Here is a 19,240-nt window from a genome sequence, read left to right on the forward strand (position 1 = left end):
TAATGTTGTTGGATCCTAGCCCTAATTTCTCATTTGGGTGTTTAATTAGGGATTCATTTCTAATCAAACTTTATTCCTTTCTATTTCAGATGTCAAAAGAAATCGCTACTGGTTCGTTCTCACTCATGAGCCTATGTCAAAAGGTGACATTTGATGGCTCAAACTTTAACAAATGGATGAGATACATTCGTATACTTGCTCGCTACGAGGAAAAAGAATATGTCCTCGACGAAAAGCTGGAGAAGATCAACCCATACATTGCTACTCTTGATGAGCTGGCCGCTTATGAGGCCCACGAGCGTGATGCAACGAAAGTTCATTGCATCATGTTGGCCACCATGAACCTTGAACTCCAAAAGTCCTATGAGGACATGTATCCTTATGAGATGCATCAAGATTTGGTGGAGAGGTACCACCAAAGCGCAAGGCAAGAGCGCTATGAGATCATTACTAACATTATCACCGCTAAGATGGGGAGTGGAGATTCCCTTACCTCGTATTTGTAGAAAATGCAAAGGTATGTTGATCGTCTTCGTAAGTTAAACGTTAACTTTGGGTAAGATTTGGCTATCGACATAATCCTCCACTCCTTGCCCTCGTGCTACAACCAGTTTAGGATGACCTACCACATAAACAAAGAAGAGGTCACCTTAAGCAAACTCCAAGGGCTCCTAAGGACTGCTGAGAGCAATCTTAAGGAAAAATCTGTTGCATCATCCCCTAGTGTGGCTGCTCCTATGTTGGCAATAGGTCAAGGGAAGGGTAAGAAGAGGAAGGATCCTTGTAAGAGCCACCAAAAGGGAAAGTCCCATGATGGTTCCTCTTCTAGTGGAACCAAAGCTGGTTCGGTCAAACCCTCTTTTGACCCAAAAGAGGCAGAGTGCTATTATTGCCATGAGAAGGGCCACTGGAAGCGAAGCTGCCCTAAATATCTGCAAGATATTAAGGATGGGAAGATAAATCCCACCATTGCAGGTATGTATTCAATTAAATCTAATAATTCATCACTTGCTACTTCTTGGGTTCTTGATACTGGATGTGGTTTCCACATTTGATCTGATTTGCATGGCCTAAGCGAAAGTAGGGAAGCGGAGCATGGGAGGATAAACTTGATCATGGGAAACAAGAAGGCTTCACCAGTTACCAAGATCGTAGTTTCTCCCTTAGTGTTGAGTAATAGATTAGGTTTAGATTTAAAAAATTGTTGCTATTTGCCAGATATGGCACGAAACATTATTTCCTTTCATGGGTTGTTTAGACAAGGTTTCAGATATTCTTTTGATAATACCAATGGTTCTATTAATGTTTATTTGAATGGTGTCTTTTACTTCAATGCATTACCTTGTAATGGGATTTATGAATCTGTGTTGGTTGTTGATAAACTAGGAAATGATGTGTTGAATATTGATTCATCCAATAGTTTGGACAAAGCATGCTTGTGGCATTGTCGCATTGGCCATGTTAACAAGAAACGCATAGCTCAACTCCAAAATGATGGAGTCTTGGAGTCATTCGATCTAAGATATGATAACGTGTATGAATCTTGTTTGCTTGGGAAGATGACCAAGTCACCCTTTTCTGGCACATGTGAAAGGGGTGAGGGTTTATTGGATCTCATACATACAGATGTATGTGGGCCCTTTAGATCCACCACAAGGGATGCTTGTCGTTTCTACGCAACTTTTACTAATGATTATAGCAGATATGGATATATCTACTTAATCAAGCATAAGTCTGAAACCTTTGAAAAGTTCAAAGAGTTTAAGAATGAAGTCGAGAATCAACTGGGCAGGAAAATCAAGATGCTTCGATCTGATCGAGGAGGAGAGTACCTAAGTCTTGAATTTCACGACTATCTAAAAGAATGTGGAATTGTTTCACAATTGATGCCTCCTAGAACGCCACAATTGAATGGTGTGGCTGAGAGACATAATCGGACCTTGTTGGACATGGTTTGTTCCATGATGAGTCGGGCTTCGTTACCAATAGCTTTCTGGGGGTACGCCTTAGAGACGGCCGCCCATATCCTTAACTTAGTTCCCACCAAGAAGGTTTCGAAAACACCTCACAAGATGTGGACAGGGAAAGCTCCCTCGTTGGCACATATCAAGGCTTAGGGTTGTGTAGCTTTCGTAAGACGAGAGACTCACGATAAGCTAGAACCTCGAAGTGAGAAGTGTTACTTCATTGGCTATCCACAAAAGTCCTTTGGCTATCTCTTCTATAGACCAAGTGACAATGTTGTCTTTGTTCCTAGGAGAGGGGTTTTCAGAGAAAGAGAACTCATAATTCAAGGAAACAGTGGGAGTCAGATTGATCTTGAAGAGCTTTAAGAGTCAAATGAAGAAGGAACTTCTAACACTGGCGTTCAATATGAGGAGGAAGCTCTTGTTGAACCAATTGACCAGTCCTTACCTCTTAGACGTTCCAGTAGGGTTAGTGTTCAACCCTAGTTTTATGGTTTTCATATTACTACTAAAGGGGATACGTTTATTAGTGATGAGACAGTAATAAATTTGGATGAACCTAGCAGCTACAAGGAAGCCATGGCAGGTCCGGAGTCTGCTAAATGGAAAGAGGCAATGGACAACGAGATTCAGTCCATGTACGACAACCAAGTTTAGAATTTGGTTGATAATGTACCGGGTCGTAAGACATTCGGGTGCAAGTGGATCTTCAAGAAGAAAACAGACATGGATGGGAAAGTGCATACTTATAAGGCGCGATTGGTCGCGAAGGGTTTTACTCAAACTCCTGGAGTTGACTATGATGAGACCTTCTCGCCAGTTGCTAAAATAAAGTCTATTAGGGTAATGCTTGCAATAGCTGCGTTTCATGACTATGAAATATGGCAGATGGACGTGAAAACCGCTTTCCTAAATGGGAAGTTGGTTGAGGATGTTTACATGAGTCAGCCAGAGGGTTTTGTCGATGCGAAGCATCCAAATAGATTATGCAAGCTTGAGAAATCCATTTATGGATTAGAGCAAGCATCTCGCAGATGGAATCTTTGTTTTGATGAGAAGGTCAAAGAGTTTGGCTTTCTGCGAAGCGAAGATGAGTCCTGTGTATATGTCAAAGCTAGTGGGAGTGTAGTAAGCTTCCTCGTACTGTATGTCGATGACATACTACTCATAGGAAACGATATCCCAACCTTGCAGGAGGTTAAGTCCTGGCTTGGGAAATGTTTCGCTATGAAGGACCTCGGAGAGGCTGCATACATTCTGGGAATAAAGATAGTAAGAAACCAAAGTAAGAGACTGATAGGACTCAGTCAGGATACATACTTAGAAAAGGTACTAAAATGTTTTAGTATGGAAAATTCCAAGAAATGGGAGTTACCAATCCAGAGCAATATTAAGTTGAGTAAGACTCAGAGTCCGAGTACTGAGGCAGAAATAGCTGATATGAGTCGAGTACCATACGCTTCCGTAGTTGGCTCTATCATGTACGCTATGACCTATACTCACCCTGATGTGGCCTTCGCTTTTAGCATGGTTAGCATATACCAAGGGAATCCAGGTAGAGCTCATTGGATTGCAGTTAAGAATATTCTTAAGTACCTTCGGAGGACCAAGGAATGGTTTCTAGTCCTTGGTGGGAGTGATGACTTAAGGGTACGAGGGTATAGTGACGCTAGTTTTCAGAAAGATCGGGATAATTACCGTTCGCAGTCGGGCTGGGTCTTTACCCTAAATGGAGGAGCAGTGACTTAGAAAAGTTCCAAGCAAGAGACCGGAGCTAATTCAACGTGCGAATCATAGTACATTGCGGCAAGTGAAGCGTCAAAGGAGGCTATGTGGTTGAAGAACTTCATTGGAGACCTTGGAGTTGTGCCATCCATAAAGGAGCATATGGATATTTTTTGTGATAATGAAGGAGCGGTTGCCTTGACCAAGGAACCAATAGATCATGGCAGATCTCGACATATCGACAGAAAATACCGTTTCATCAGACATCGGGTAGAAGAGGGACTCCTCGTTGTGAAGAGGGTATCGTCAGAGGAAAACCCAGCATATCCCCTCACGAAGGGACTGAGTAGGGTCAAGCACTTGCAGCAAGCTAGGAGCGTTGGGCTAAAGGATGATATTAGTTTAGATTAGGTAAATAGGAAACATGTAATAGATAATTTGTACTTGACATTTGATAAATAAATAAAGGTGTGTTATTTATTAGTAAAGCTACTATCTTATGTTGGTTATTTATCTATTGTTTCAATTTTGCATGTTTTGACTTACTGAATAATGAGATTATTCGAACAGTCCACAATCGTTCATATGTCAGAAGTAGATATGAAGGAAGATTGTCATGAATAGTTTGTAGATTGTCTAAAAGGTTTTAGACATAGCAAAGGTTTGCTGCAAAGTTCATGAGTGCTTACGAATATGATTTGAGCATTGGAATAAACCCGCGCTTGCTGGTATAATTTGATGAAAGTCGTCACAAGTGATCGCAAGACGATAATATCATATAATCTTTTAAACCTAGAGATATGATTATTGTTTGCTAGGTGATTATGCATTGATAATGTGAAAACGCATAAGTAACTTGATGTTATAAAACGCATTATTGTGTGTGACTTAGCTAGTGAATAGTAAAAGCATATAAGTTGAAGTTTAGCTGTTTCTTTTGTTCTAAGAGGACAAAAGCGATACCTTGGCCACTCGATGATTTGTTTTGACTTATGTGCTGGGCCTGGTCAGAATGAAGTTGATGTGTTCAACTAAATTCTATGTCAAACAAATCGTAGATCGAGAAACAAATGCTGGACAATAAGTATTGTCAGCATGATATCTAGAACAGAGGGTTATACGATCTCTTATCTAAAGGACAGTTAGTGATCAGAGTTGACAGCGGCTATTGAAAGCTATGATTGCAAGTCGGATCCTGAAGTCATACTTGCAAATTTAGTTATTAGACTTATCCAAGAGGGAGACTGTTGGATTAGGTATCTAAGCACGTAACTATATTTGGTATGTACTTGACCCGATAGTAGCATGGTCCTTTTGGGTTGCCTTCACCAGAACAAATTGACTGGGGAAATAATAGAGAAAGAGGTAATTATGATTTATTAATATATTATAAGGATAATATATTAAAGGAGAAATCATATTTGTTTAATTAATATTGATCAATAATTAATTAAGAATTAATTATGTGATTAAAGGAGATTAATTAAACTAAAGGGACCTAACTGTAATTATGTGATAGTTGCAAGGTAGGATAGGGAAACCCTATGAGATAGGGTGGACGAATTCAAGGGGATAAGGCTCCTTGAAATTGTCCAAGATAGGGATATTAGGAGATTAGGGTTATCCTTTGGGTTGCTTGGTGGGCAAGTAATCAGATAATGATAAGGACTCAAACCCTAATTCCTACACCTATATAAAGGACCCTTTGGCTCCTAGAAATCGACCACTTGATTCTTGGAAGCCCTAGGAGCCGATTTCACACCTCCCCTCTCTCTCTCTCTCTCTCTTGCTTCTTCAATTGTTCTTGGTGTTTGTGTGCCATTAGAGGCATAACACTTGGGGTGCTAGCTTTCAAGAGTTCAAGAAGACTAAGAAATCATCAAGAGTTCAAGAAGACTAAGGAATCAGTTATTATTGCAATATAACAACAAAGGTATGTTTCTATTCTTCTTTATAATTTTCGAAATTAGTAGATGCATGCTAGGGTTCCTTGTGTGTTCATAATGTTGTATGTTCAATAGTGAAAACCTAGATCCAAAATTAGGGTTGCATGCACACATAGGATTGTTTGTATAACACCCATCATAAAGGACATTGGTGGCCAGAAATTTTGTAGACATTTTTTAAGGTTATTTGATATTTATTTGTAAATTAAAACCCAAATAATATAGAAAATTCAAAATAAATGGTAAACAGTTTCTATAATTCTCAATTTAATTTTTGCAGGTTCTCCTAATGTTTCCAAGGTTAAGAAAAATTATGGTTATGGTCTTTGAGTCAAATAACCTAAATTTGTAAATTCATGCTCCAATTTAATGAAAAATATAGATAAAATACCAAACAGTGTCCAAATCGTCTTAATATTGGCATGGCTTTCTTATTCTATGAATATGTTAATACTACAATTTTTCATATTTTTATCTCTTTTGAAAACGATTATTTTGAATTTATAGCCATTAAATTGTTATTTTTATAGAAAAATAAGAAATTGATTCAATCCCAACAAGTTAAGCAATGTTGCACAATATAGTGCATAAGTTCTAGATGTAGCTGTAAGTTCGTGAATTTGTGTAGAAAATTATATGGGGTTTTAATCCACCAAAGTTTAGGCATTAATAGTTAGGTATGTTACATTTGTAAAATATTTTTCCCCAGATTTAAGGTGGGGTTTAAGACCCTTGATCATTTAAACAAAAACTAATGATCACAGAAAAAGTTCTTTTTGCGCAACTGTTTTGTAAAAACTGTCAAAAATCACATTTTTAATGTTTTATGGTAAGGTCAATTGGGTTCGAATGTTAACTCAAGGAACTAGCCCTCAGAAAAGGAATATCGTGATTTGGTTTAGTAATGACTGAGTTGTGGCCATTCAAAAATGAACAAAATATTCTGACACAATGCATGTCATCCTTGGTTGCTTTGAGTGCCCCCTTATGGTCAGTTTCACAAAGACAACATGAATGCTTCTTTTATGGTTGAAGATAAACAAAAATAAAATAAAGTTTATAGAAGAACAAGAAACTTTTAGGTTTACGCATCCAAGCCATAGATTTAGGGTTATTCCAAGCCCCCAAAAGTGGGTTTTTCATACTCATGATAGAGAACTCCTTGGAACCACCGAATCTTACACTAGGATTGCACCACAAATTCGATTTCTAGCACATACATGGAGTGAATAAGCATCCAAGATGTACTACAGATGGTTTAAATGCTTTTTGTTATGTAAGAACACAAAAGAAATGAAGAAGAATATGTAAAACTCGATTTTTGAAATCATATGAACATATGTGCATCTTTTCACTCTTAGCATGGGTTTGATCCCGGACTTTCACCATCTCAAGCACATGTAATGTGTTATGGTGAGAATCTACAAACACGAAGAGGAAAAACAAGGATATATAGCCATAGAAGGGCATAGAATCCGAAAAGAAGAGCCATGAAGAAGAGGAAGTAAAGTTGTAAAACCATAAGAAGAGGTTGTATTGTTTACCTTGATTTCGACTTTGAGTGAAACAAGAACACCTCAAGACCTTAAAGAATCCGAAATTAGGGAAGAAGATGGATGATTTTTGGATGGGTTTGAGAGGTTTTGGGTGTTGGAGAGTTTTCTTGAAGAATGAGAACAGAGTTAAGTGTAGAAAGGGCTCAAATGAGTAGTAGTGATATGTTTTAAGAAATGAGAGAGAGGGGAGGGCATATGGACAAATTTTGAATGGTAGAGAGGTGAGAGAAGAATATTTTTCTTGGTATTGGATAAATCATTAAAAGCGTTTCTTTAATTTTTATAAATCTAGGCTTTACATTTTATAAAAACTTAAATATTATCATAATTTCCTAGGATTTTATTTATTGGGTTTTATTGAAATATTTACATTTGGAAATAAGTTGTAAACTTATATTTCTTGAATTAATTTAGAAACATTTGGAAATATGTTGTAAACTTATATTTCATGAAATAATTTAGAAAAATGATAACCTATGATTTAATTTTTATTAAAATCAATTTCTCATATTTCAAAAATTGTAACATGGGTTCATAATATATGGTAGTGGGATTTTAAAATCCTTGGAGTTTACTTTTGGTTCACATTTCGAATTATGAATTATATGAGTTTGTCATCAACTTTGTAGTTGGTTCACATTATGATTTAATTTTGTTCATATTAAATCAGAACTAGGTGGGGACCCCCGCGTTGCAGGGGTTGGATGCGACAATTTTTTCCATTGTTTGTTCTTTGTAAATGTCATTTGATCAACTATTTGTTTATAGTTTGAGTATTGTTATGGGGCAGTAATACTGTTTCATCATGAATAATTTTTGTTGTTGTCGGATAAACTATTTATCGAAAAATATACTTCATGGGTTTATCCTTTGGTTGATAAGATGGAGATGCCGGATTCCACGGATCAAATAAAATGCCTCCAATATCAAACATCAAGAGGAAAGGTATATAAACCATCGAGATACACAGAAGTATTCATAATAAAGTGTGTCCAATATGAAACATTAAATGAACAGAATAAATTTAACTGAGATATGTGCTATTAAAATAGGTGGGAAACCTTGCTCCGCAGGGTTCGGTTTTCACCACAGTAGTTAAAGGAATCACAACAGATTTGATCATAAGTTGCATAAATCTTAAGTGTCCATTGTTAAAAGATGACACATTTAAACTGGAATCAGAACAAAAGGTCTGCAAAAATCATTTTAACAGGTACCTGTTTCATTCATCTTTAGTGTAGACTTTTAGTTGTTTTGACTATTTATGAATACTTCTATGTGAAACCTGTTAAACAATATACACGGGAAATTTTCATCAAAATCTCTTAAAAGCACTAGGTTTTACCAAAAAAAAAACTATATACATGGGCAGTTTGTTCAAAAACAATTAAATCATTAATTTTTTACCCAAAAACTCTTAAAATAACTTTTCATTTTTACAAAAAAAAGTATGTAGGAGCAGTTTTGTCCAAACTATTGAAATCATTATTTCTTTTATAAAAATAAAAAAGAAGTATACAGGGGCATTTTGGACAAAAAATGTTAAAGTCACTATTTTTTTACCAAAAGAACAATATGTAGTGGCATTTCGGTCAAAACTATAAAAATCATTATTTTTTTAATCAGAAAAAGAGTATGCATAGTCACTTTCAACAAAAACTGTTAAAACCACTATTTTTTAACCCCGCGTTGCGGGGATGGATTTAAACAGCTCCGATCATTTTGGCATGTTATTTAATTTAAAGGATTCAAGAAATATGGAACATGTTTTTGTAAATATGTTATGAATCTAACCTATTTTCCTTTACATATCCCCTGTTTTCCTTACCACATACCAACATCATATAACCCATGGCATACTTACAAAATGTATGTAGCAACAGCAGAAATGTCAAACTCCACCAAAGCACAACAGGGGCAAAATAGTCAAAAGTTGAATTGAAAAGGAGGAAGCCATCTCACAACATGTAGGTGCACCGGGTTGTACTTTTTCGGCTTCGATGATGTCCCGGGTAGCAAAATCTTTGCTTCATCAACTGTTTGTTTTTGGATTTAGCATACTTCCATTCATTTTTGTACAGTAGCATCTTACTTCCATTTTAATCTATTATGACATCGTAATTTCGAATTTTTTTACTTTAAAAGTTGCATTATAAAAGGTAACAAATTTGTGTTCCACTGATGACACACTTTTTTTAAACCCAACATCGAATACCAATCAGTGGTAACAAAATTGTGTTCCTTTTTATATACTTTCCAAAGGGAGGAAACCTCTCCTTTGGAAATAGTCCCCCAATCCTGACATACCTCCAGAAACTATAAAAGCTTGGAATAAATGGAGTCATAATTCATCAAAACAAAAGGAACAGGGAGTGCAAAACCTATCCTCTTGAACTGGATGAGTGGAAGAATGTCAAAAGCCTCATCCAGAGTACCAATTCCACCTAGTAACACAATCAGACCCGTCTTCTCCCCTTTACTACTTCTAACGGTTGCATCCATCAACCCATGCTTGCTTGCAGAAAAAAACATGCATTCAGATTCAGATTTAGTCAGTCACTAATCTAATAATTCTAACCTGCATGTAAGGTAAGCATGAGAAGGAATATACGAATGAAAACTGGTTGTTGTCCATTCCCCTGCTTCTTTAGAAATCTTGAACCCAGCGACCAATAGCATCCCGAGTTGCAGCATCCATCAACCCTGGTCCAGCCCCTAACCATGAAGTGCATCCGAACAACTTTGCAACCTTTAACAAAATCAAAACTTTCATTCTTTTGAAACACAATACAAAAATATAAATATGGACTTGCCTCTCTTGCCAATTCTTGTGTCTGGACATAATGCTCATATCCGGGGCCCATCCTTGCAGAACCCAAGTACACGACGCCTCTCCCAAGGCTGAGTATTAGCTCATACCATTTTTCAGCTTCATTCATTCATACACAACACAACACCAGGCATAGTTTAAGGCAATATTTACTGATCAGTTTATACAAAAAATTTACTGAGTATTAGTAATTTAGTATTTACAGTATTGAAAAAAAAGTAAACAAAAATTATGGGTGGACCAACGACAAAATGCTCATCTTAAATGTAAAATAATTAAAAAAATTTACTGATGTTCAATTCAAACAAAAAAGTAACTTATTAGTTTGATTTAACAATCAAAAGCCAGAAACCATTATCGAAGATTAGAAGATTAACAAAAGAAACAAATAAATGATGAAGAAAACAGATCAAATTGAGAAGAGAGACAGAACCTGGAATAATTAGGAACCAATGAGTTTATACATACACCAAGTTGGCTGTTGTCCCTAACTGGATAATACCAAGCATAGTTCAAGCAATATTCTATGCATTTCTTGCCCCTTCTGCAAGAGAAATATATTATATAACAAAAAAATGTTAACATAAATCACAGATTTAATATAGTTAATAAAGGAACAAAAGTTATATAATTAGCATTAGCAATATAGCATACCGTAGTTAGTAAACTCAATAAAGGCAAATTGAATCAACTCGACTCTTGTTCCTGCACCCGGCCTCTCACTTCGTTTCGTTGTTCTTCTAAAAAAACTGAAGGCCATCATAAATGGCGGATGTCAATCAAATAATATCTTAGAAATCGAAGTAGAAAATCATACATAAGACTGCAGCCGATAAAAGCGCTTCAGTCGTGAGGGTTGAATGAATCGTTGAACCAATTGAATTGTTTGAACCCAACTAATGTCGTATGAATCGATTAAAATGCTGGCATGTGATCGAGGCTTCACATACTGTAGGGGGAAAAGCGGAATTGGAATTAGGTTTCACCGGGTATGTACACGTTGCATATCAATCATTCAAGAATAATTTGTATTACATCCGATGGCTAACACTAATCAACACATCAAATTAGAAATTAAACCAAACACGAATGACAGATTCGGCTCTAACCTAGGTGTTCATGCTGACACAATCGAACAGAAACTGAAAGCAAGGGTCAACATACCCAAAATCAAAAACAACAAAAGACGGAAATTAAAAATCAAATAGAAGCGAAAGACAACATACCCAAAATCTAAATAACAACAGTACAGGCAGGACCATCTTCCTTATTGCCGATGTTTCCTTGTAATAGGCAGAGGAAAACTGATGAAGCTAGTTTCTTGTAGCCGACGGTAACACAAAAAAGAAAACCGGGAAGATCGATAAGAATAAAAGGAAGGTGCATCAACGACAAAAGCTAAACTGTAAAGCTTTGAGAGAATCTGAAGCAGCCGATGGGTGTTTCAAGAGTTGCGGTGCCTTGGGTGTGAATTCAATCGTCGCTGCACCTCTATTCTTCTCTGTCATTCAAACGGAAGCGAAACCAGCGGGACGCGTTCGTGGCATATAAAAAATATATTTTTATATTAAAAATAATTAAATCATTGTTATTAACATTTAAATAATAATTTTATAAAAAATATAAAAAATGATTTTTAGTATTGTTATTATGTTGAACTATATTATAAGAGATAAAGTTGGAACTTGAAGTTGTTTTGTACATACAAAGTTATATGATTAAAATAGAAAAAAAAAATCATTTTTAAAAATAAATAAATCGTTATTGTTATATATTAAATAATAATTTCATATTAAATTACAACGTTTATATTAAATATTATCATTATATAGAAAATACAATAATAGAGATATTTTTTTATGTATCTTAAATTTTATCATTATGTACAACATATGATAATAGAGACAACTCTTTATCTTAAATAGTAAAAAAAAATGTTTAGTATCATAAATATTACCATAATTATGTAGAACATATTATAATAGTGACGTCTTTTATAAGGTTACAACTTTAAATTGTATTACATACAGGGTTGTAAAACTTAGCTAATACAACCAAATACTCGGCATGTTACTTAAACTCGGCCTCCAATGGAAGCGAGTTTGCCTAACTCAGCTAGAAGACACTCAGACCCTTATTAAACTTGATCCAAATCTAAAAGATACGGTCCAAAATCATTTTTGACATTCTGAAATTTAATTTGTCACTTGTCGATAAAGACAATCTCACCAAAGAATACACTCAACGTTCTACAAAGTTGGATGCAAGGAAGATCTCATGGCTTAGTCCCTTTGAAATATTTCACAACATTTTCTATTTATAGAGGAGAATACATTCTCTTGTTACTCTCACCATCAATGTGGGATGAAGACATTTTAATTAAACTCATTTATTTATTTGCCAATAATTTCATTTTGTTAAATAAAATAATAAATAATAAAAATAAAACGTTATCGAGAAAATTTATTGTTCAATACTTCCATTTTTCAGTAATCTCGTAAGTTGCTATAAAAAATTAAGTTTTTATTGAATAACTTTTTGTTAAATCCTAAAATCATAAATTCAGTTAGGTACTTAATATAGAAAGTTTGTTTACACGTATTTTCATAATTCAAAATGTCATTATAAAATGAATTCATTTAAAAAATATAATCGAGTATATATTTCGTGCTTTTGAATCAAAGTGATTTTCTAAACAATTATAATTTTATATTTAAGTAGATTTTTTTATATTTATATAATATTATGTAACTTATAATATTATTATAAACAATTTGGATAATCATGGGAGTTTCAAATGTATGTGGTGAAAGGAAAATGCTTCATTTATCGGTCTAAAATAATCAAACTCGGACCGATTCAGCTTAATATACCAAACTACATAACGTTTTTTCTATTGAAACTCGGTTTGTATATATTTTGTGTTTTTGAATCAAATTTATTTTTCAAACAATTATAATTTTATGTTTAGGTAACTTATTTATAATATTATTAGAAACAATTTGAAAAATCATGGGAGTTTCGAATGTATGTGCTGAAAGGAAAATGCTTCCTTATCGGTCCAAATTGATCAAACTTAGATCGATTCACCTTAATATACCAAACTGCATAACGGTTTTTCAACTAAAACTCTATTTGAACCTAAAAAAATCTTTTTCAAAACCATTTTCGGGATTCTAAAACTTAAATGGACAGTTTCCAATAAAGACAATCTCACCAAAGAATACCATCAACATCCTAAAAAGGTAGGCATAAGTAAGTTCTCATAGTTTGGTCCCTTTGAAACATTTCACAACCTTTCCTATTTATAGAAGATGAAACGTTCTCTTGTTTACTCTCACCATCGATATGGGATGAAGACATTGTAATAAAACACGCTTTCTTGTTAATAAAACATTATTCAACTTATTTAGTAAAACATCTTTATCTTGTTTACCCTTTCTTTATTGTTCAATAGTTCAATTTTTTATAATCTCGTAAGTTGCTATCCAAAAAAGTAAGTTTTTATTGAATAATTTTTTGTTCAATTCTAAAATCATAAATTCAGTTAGATACTTAATATAGAAAGTTTGTTTATATGTATTTTCAAGATTCAAAAGTTCATTATAAAAAGAATTTGTAACAGTCCGGAATCTCAGGTATTGTTTAAATTGTGTTTTGGGGTGTTATAAGAGGGGACTCGGCGAGTTGGAGCCAGACTCGTCGAGTAGGATCGCAGACGTGGTCGCGGGTTCGCGACTGGACTCGACGAGTCCAGATATGGACTCGGCGAGTCTGCGCTGTTTAGCGAAAACCCTAGCCGTTCAGATTTGGGACGTATAAAAGGGACTTATTGGCCGTCATTGTTCGTTTTAGCCTTCTGAGAGGAACCCTAAATCGATTGTGTGCATCTAGAGCAAGGTTAAAGGCCATTGGTGATCTTGAAGGAGTTGTTGTGCAAGGAAGAGAAGGGCTTGGCTAAAGGAACAGCAAGGGAGTCACGTTCTGAGGATTGGGGACACAGAGAGTACATCATCCAGGTAAGAATTCGAGTATGCTCTGCTATGGTGATGTGTTTAGAGGATTAGGGTTTATGGAACCCTTTTTGTGGATATATTGAATGTTACCCTAGTCCCCCAAACGATTGTAACCCCATGTTGGGACCTTTGGAGGTCCAGAATGTCCCATGCCTATGCATTTCGGGAAGTGATGAAGGTTTTGGATTGAAATCCTTATGCCTTAGGTCAATATGTAAATTATAAGTCTTGGGGTGTAGCATGAGCACCGAAATGAGGACCTTACGTGATGGACCAGTCTAGGAAGGCCAGACCTATGAATGGTCGGAGCAATTCTGACCTTAGGAAACAGTTTGATCGACTGCATGGCATGGACTCGCCGAGTCCGATGAACAGACTCGGCGAGTAGCTTGGAGAATAACTGGGACTCGTCGAGTTGTTCTTCAGACTCGGTGAGTGGAGTCGGGGTGGCCCCGCGATTCTTCCAGGAGTAACTCGTCGGGTCAAGGAGGATACTCGACGAGTAGAAAGGGAATCTTAGAGGATTGGAGGACGACTAGACTCGCCGAGTCGCTAGAGTACTCGCCGAGTCCGGTCGAGTTGACCGTGGACCGTTGACCAGAGTTGACCCATGTGTGATTCGTTAGGGTCAGTTAACTTGGAAGATAAAAGTGTTAATAAGGGATATATGATATTATAGGGAGTTTGTAGCTCGGCGGATCGAGTACGAGTGATTTCAGGAGTTGCTAGCTTTCAGTATCCACGAGGTGAGTCTTCTCACTATACTGTACCCGGAAGGGTTTGACTGTGTGACCGGAAGGTCGGATATGATATGTGATATATGTGCTATATGTGGTAAGTTAATTGTTATGCGTGCTGTGTATGTTTATATGGGTCGGAAGGCAATATGTTATGGGCCAGAAGGCAATATGTTATGGGCCGGAAGGCAATATGTTATGGGCCGGAAGGCGTTGTGTTGTGGACCGGAAGGTCAGGGCTGGAAAGGCGTATATGTGTAAGTTGTATATTGGGGAACTCACTAAGCATTTATGCTTACAGTTGTTATGTATGTGTTTCAGGTACTAGCGAGGACCGTGGGAAGGCGCCGGCATGATGCGTACACACTGATTGATGTTTGAGATCTTGGGAATTTTATGATTTGTATTTCGACTTAAAACCTAGAATAATTATATTTAGTTGGAATAAAAATACTCTATTATTTGAAATGAAAAATTTGTTTGAAAATTTGCGTTGTTACAATTGGTATCAGAGCCTTGGTTTGAGGGATTCGGGTGCACCTTCGGGTGTAACTGAACTCAAACCGAGGATTTGAGAAAAACTTTTAAAAATAAAGGCATAAACTTTTAAAAATGATAGTGTGGTAAACAAGAAAGAAGCAGTGTGTACGATCAGTCAGCGCCCGAACGGTAAAGATCCCCAAAATACCTTACAATGTTATGTTATGAAATGAATTGTTATGCATGCTAGAAGACTAGGTATTCATGATAGGACTAGAGTGGCCTGATTTGTGATGCCTTAGTCTAGGGAGTTTGTCGATATGAGATACTTGATAGCGTGCAGGTAGATAGTGCACATCAAAAGTAGAGTACTCACTATTCGGGGTTTGGGGAATGCTGATACGGTGTGGTCGGTAGTATTGGGCCCGTACTACCGAAGACACCGGGTCGGTGGGAGACCCAAGTAAGAATCCCTGGATATCGAAGACTGAGTAGGGTTGCGTTATCAAGTACAATTGTACTTGATGGAGTCTCTGATAATTTTATTTTATATTTCAGAGACATCATGGTTACAACACGCCACGGGACGAGTTCGAGCGGTGTGAGTGACGAGGAGATTCGTCAGCTGATTCAGGAGGAGGTAGCTGCAGCGATCCGGGCTGAGATCCCGGAGATGTTTGGGTCTATTAAGACCACCCTGATGGAGACGTTTGAGGAGCGGTACGCCGCACTGACTGAAGCTGCAGCCGCTGCCGCTACCGCAGCTGTGGCCGCTGCCAGGCCACAAGGGGGTGACTCGCTGCTATTTCGGGAATTCAGCAACACGAAACCACCTGAGTTCGATGGGACATAGGATCCGATTGCTGCGATGAGGTGGATCGTTGATATTGAGGGGTGCTTCTACACTTGTTCATGCCCGGAGCACCTGAGGGTACGGTTCGCTTTGAACCAGCTCCGTCTGGGAGGGAAGGATTGGTGGAAGTTCATAACGGCGAACTTCACTTTGGCGGAGATTATAGCAGTGACATGGGAGAGGTTTACTGCCATGTTCAGGGACGAGTACGTTCCCCCAGTGGAGAGGGAACGATTGATTCAGGAGTTCTTGACCCTTAAGCAGGGTACTGATTCGGTTGCGGTGGTCACGCGGAAGTTTCATGAGAGGGCGATGTTCTGCCCCGAGCTGGTGTCTACAGAGCAGTCGCGGATGAGCCGGTACGTGGGTGTTTTGAGGAGGGATATCCGGGAGTTTGTGTCGAACTCCACCTATCATACTTTTGCTGAGCTTCAGGCGAATGCCAGGAAGCGCGAGATCGAGTTGGAGACCCAGGCCAAGGAGGAGGCCGAGTCTCAGCAGGTGGACCGGCGGCCGGCTCAGTCTCAGCCGGCAGCCAAGCGGACCAAGTCCGCCGATTCGAGGACGGGAGGTCCGAAGGGCCGCACTTGCGGATAGTGCGGCAAGGGTCATGATGGGGCGTGTCGAGCTGGTGTTTGCTACAAGTGTGGCAAGGAGGGACACATCGCCAGGGATTGCCCTAAGGGGTTTATGGTTTGCTTTCATTGCAACCAGACAGGCCATCGGAAGGCCGAGTGCCCTCAGCTTCGTCAGGGATCTACACCTACTGCCAGGACTACTGAGACTCGACCGGCGAAGGTCGAGACCCCGAGGGCTCGTGGGAGAGCCTTTCAGCTGACTGCGGAGGAGGTCCGCGCTGCGCCCGATGTTGTGGCAGGTATGTTGTAATTCATGTATTTATTTAAAGTCGAAATGTATGCTTATGTTATTATATGTGTAGGTACTTTTCTTGTGAACTCTGTGCCTGCTCTAGTGTTATTTGACTCGGGTGCGAGTAGGTCCTTTGTATCTTTAACTTTTAGTCAGCATATCAGCATTAGTCGTGAGTCGTTAAGTCGGCCTCTGAGCGTTTCTATAGCGGCCGAGAGAGTGATTTGTGCCACGGAGGTTCTTTGGGGATGCGTGCTAGAGATTTTCGGGGTTGAGTTTCCAATTGACCCGATTCCTATTGCGATGGGTGATGTCTGTGTCATCGTGGGCATGGACTGGTTGAGCCGATTCAGCGCTGTCATCGATTGTGAGCGTTAGCTGGTGACTATACGAGACCCTAGTGGGGGAGTTCTTACGGTGTACGGCGAGGGTACCCGTTCGGGATCAGCTTTTTGTTCGGCCGCTAGGGCGAGGCAATGTCTACAGCAGGGATGTAAGGGTTTTGTGGCGTATGTGATGGATACGCGGGAGGCTTCCGAGAGACCGAGGTCAGTGGAGGAGGTCCCAGTGGTGCGTGAGTTTCCGGATGTTTTCCCCGAGGAGCTGTCGGGAGTACCTCCTGCGAGGCAAGTAGAGTTTGGTATCGATCTGATTCCGGGGGCCGTGCCTATTGCGAAGGTGCCTTATCGTCTCGCACCTCCAGATATGCAAGAGTTGTCCTCGCAACTCCAAGAGTTGCTGGGGAAGGGATTCATTCGGCCGAGCAGCTCGCCGTGGGGAGCACCTATTCTGTTCGTCAAGAGGAAGGATAGTTCACACCGGATGTGCATTGATTACCGGGAGTTGAACAAAGTGACGGTCAAGAACCGTTACCCGTTACCAAGGATCGATGATTTATTCGATCAGTTGCAAGGGGCATCTTGGTTTTCTAAGATTGACCTGAGGTCAGGGTACCATCAGGTGAGAGTGCGGGATGAGGACGTCCAGAAGACAGCATTTAGGACACGATATGGGCATTATGAGTTTGTGGTGATGCCTTTCGGGCTCACCAATGCCCCGGCTGTGTTCATGGACCTCATGAACAGGGTATGCAGGCCGATGTTGGATCGGTCAGTGATTGTATTTATCGACGACATCCTAGTGTATTCGCGATCTAGAGAGCAGCATGAGGAACATTTGCGGGAGGTCCTTGAGGTATTGAGGTCGGAGAAGTTATATGCAAAGTTCTCCAAATGTGAATTCTGGTTGCGGGAGGTCCAATTTCTTGGACATGTTGTTAATCAAGAAGGGATATTGGTCGATCCGGCCAAGGTTGAGGCTGTGATGAGTTGGGAGGTGCCAAAGTCACCCTCTGAGATCAGGAGTTTCCTTGGGTTGGTGGGGTACTTCGGAGGTTTATTAAGGACTTCTCCAAGATCGCTATGCCGCTCACCAGATTGACTCGGAAGGGTGTTGCATTCTCATGGGGACCCGAGCAACAGACTTCCTTTGAGACACTTCGTCAGAGACTGTGCGAAGCCCCGGTATTAGCTCTCCCGGAAGGGATGGAAGATTTTGTGGTATATTGCGACGCATCGATCTCGGGACTGGGTGCAGTATTGATGCAGAGAGGTCATGTGATAGCTTATGCATCGAGGCAGCTGAAGCCTCATGAGGCGAAATATCCCACGCATGATTTAGAGTTGGGGGCAGTAGTGTTCGCTCTCAAGATTTGGCGTCACTACCTGTATGGGGTTCGATGTACGATATACACGGACCATAAGAGTTTGAAGTATTTGATGGATCAGCCCAACCTAAATATGTGTCAGAGGAGGTGGTTGGATGTGGTCAAGGATTATGATTGTGAAATCCTGTACCACCCGGGCAAAGCTAATGTGGTAGCCGATGCATTGAGCCGCAGGGCGGAGAGCACTCCATTGCGAGATGTATGTCTGAGACTGACTGTGATGACTCCAGTATTGGATGCTATTCGTGGGGCATAGGCGGAGGCTGTGAGATCCAAGATGCAGAAGAAAGAGCAGGTCGTTGGGTTAATTTCAGAGTTCGTTAAGGATGGACGAGGACTTCTGATGTTTCAGGGTCGGATTTGGGTACCATTCGTGGGCGGTACGCGTATTACTTTGATAGAAGAGGCTCATAGATCGAAATTCTCGATCCATCCCGGTGCTACGAAGATGTATTTGGATTTGAGGAAGGAATACTGGTGGCCCTGTATGAAGAGAGACGTCGCCTGGTTCGTTGAGAGGTGCTTGACCTGCCG

General features: G+C 39.1%; 1 pseudogene across 1 annotated transcript; it reads right to left on the bottom strand.

Moving 5' to 3' along the window:
* Positions 1–8,914: 8,914 nt before the first annotated feature.
* On the bottom strand, positions 8,915–11,544 carry LOC145037202 (uncharacterized; annotated as a pseudogene). Its single transcript, XR_013678669.1, has 6 exons — positions 11,251–11,544; positions 10,842–10,973; positions 10,679–10,773; positions 10,458–10,568; positions 10,008–10,176; positions 8,915–9,943 (listed from the first exon to the last, which is right to left on the bottom strand). The product of XR_013678669.1 is annotated as an uncharacterized LOC145037202 (transcript).
* Between the last annotated feature and the right edge of the window lie 7,696 nt (positions 11,545–19,240).

This window comes from Lactuca saligna, chromosome 3 (assembly GCF_052625555.1).
Source record: "Lactuca saligna cultivar CGN05327 chromosome 3, ASM5262555v1, whole genome shotgun sequence".
Classification (NCBI taxonomy): domain Eukaryota; kingdom Viridiplantae; phylum Streptophyta; class Magnoliopsida; order Asterales; family Asteraceae; genus Lactuca; species Lactuca saligna.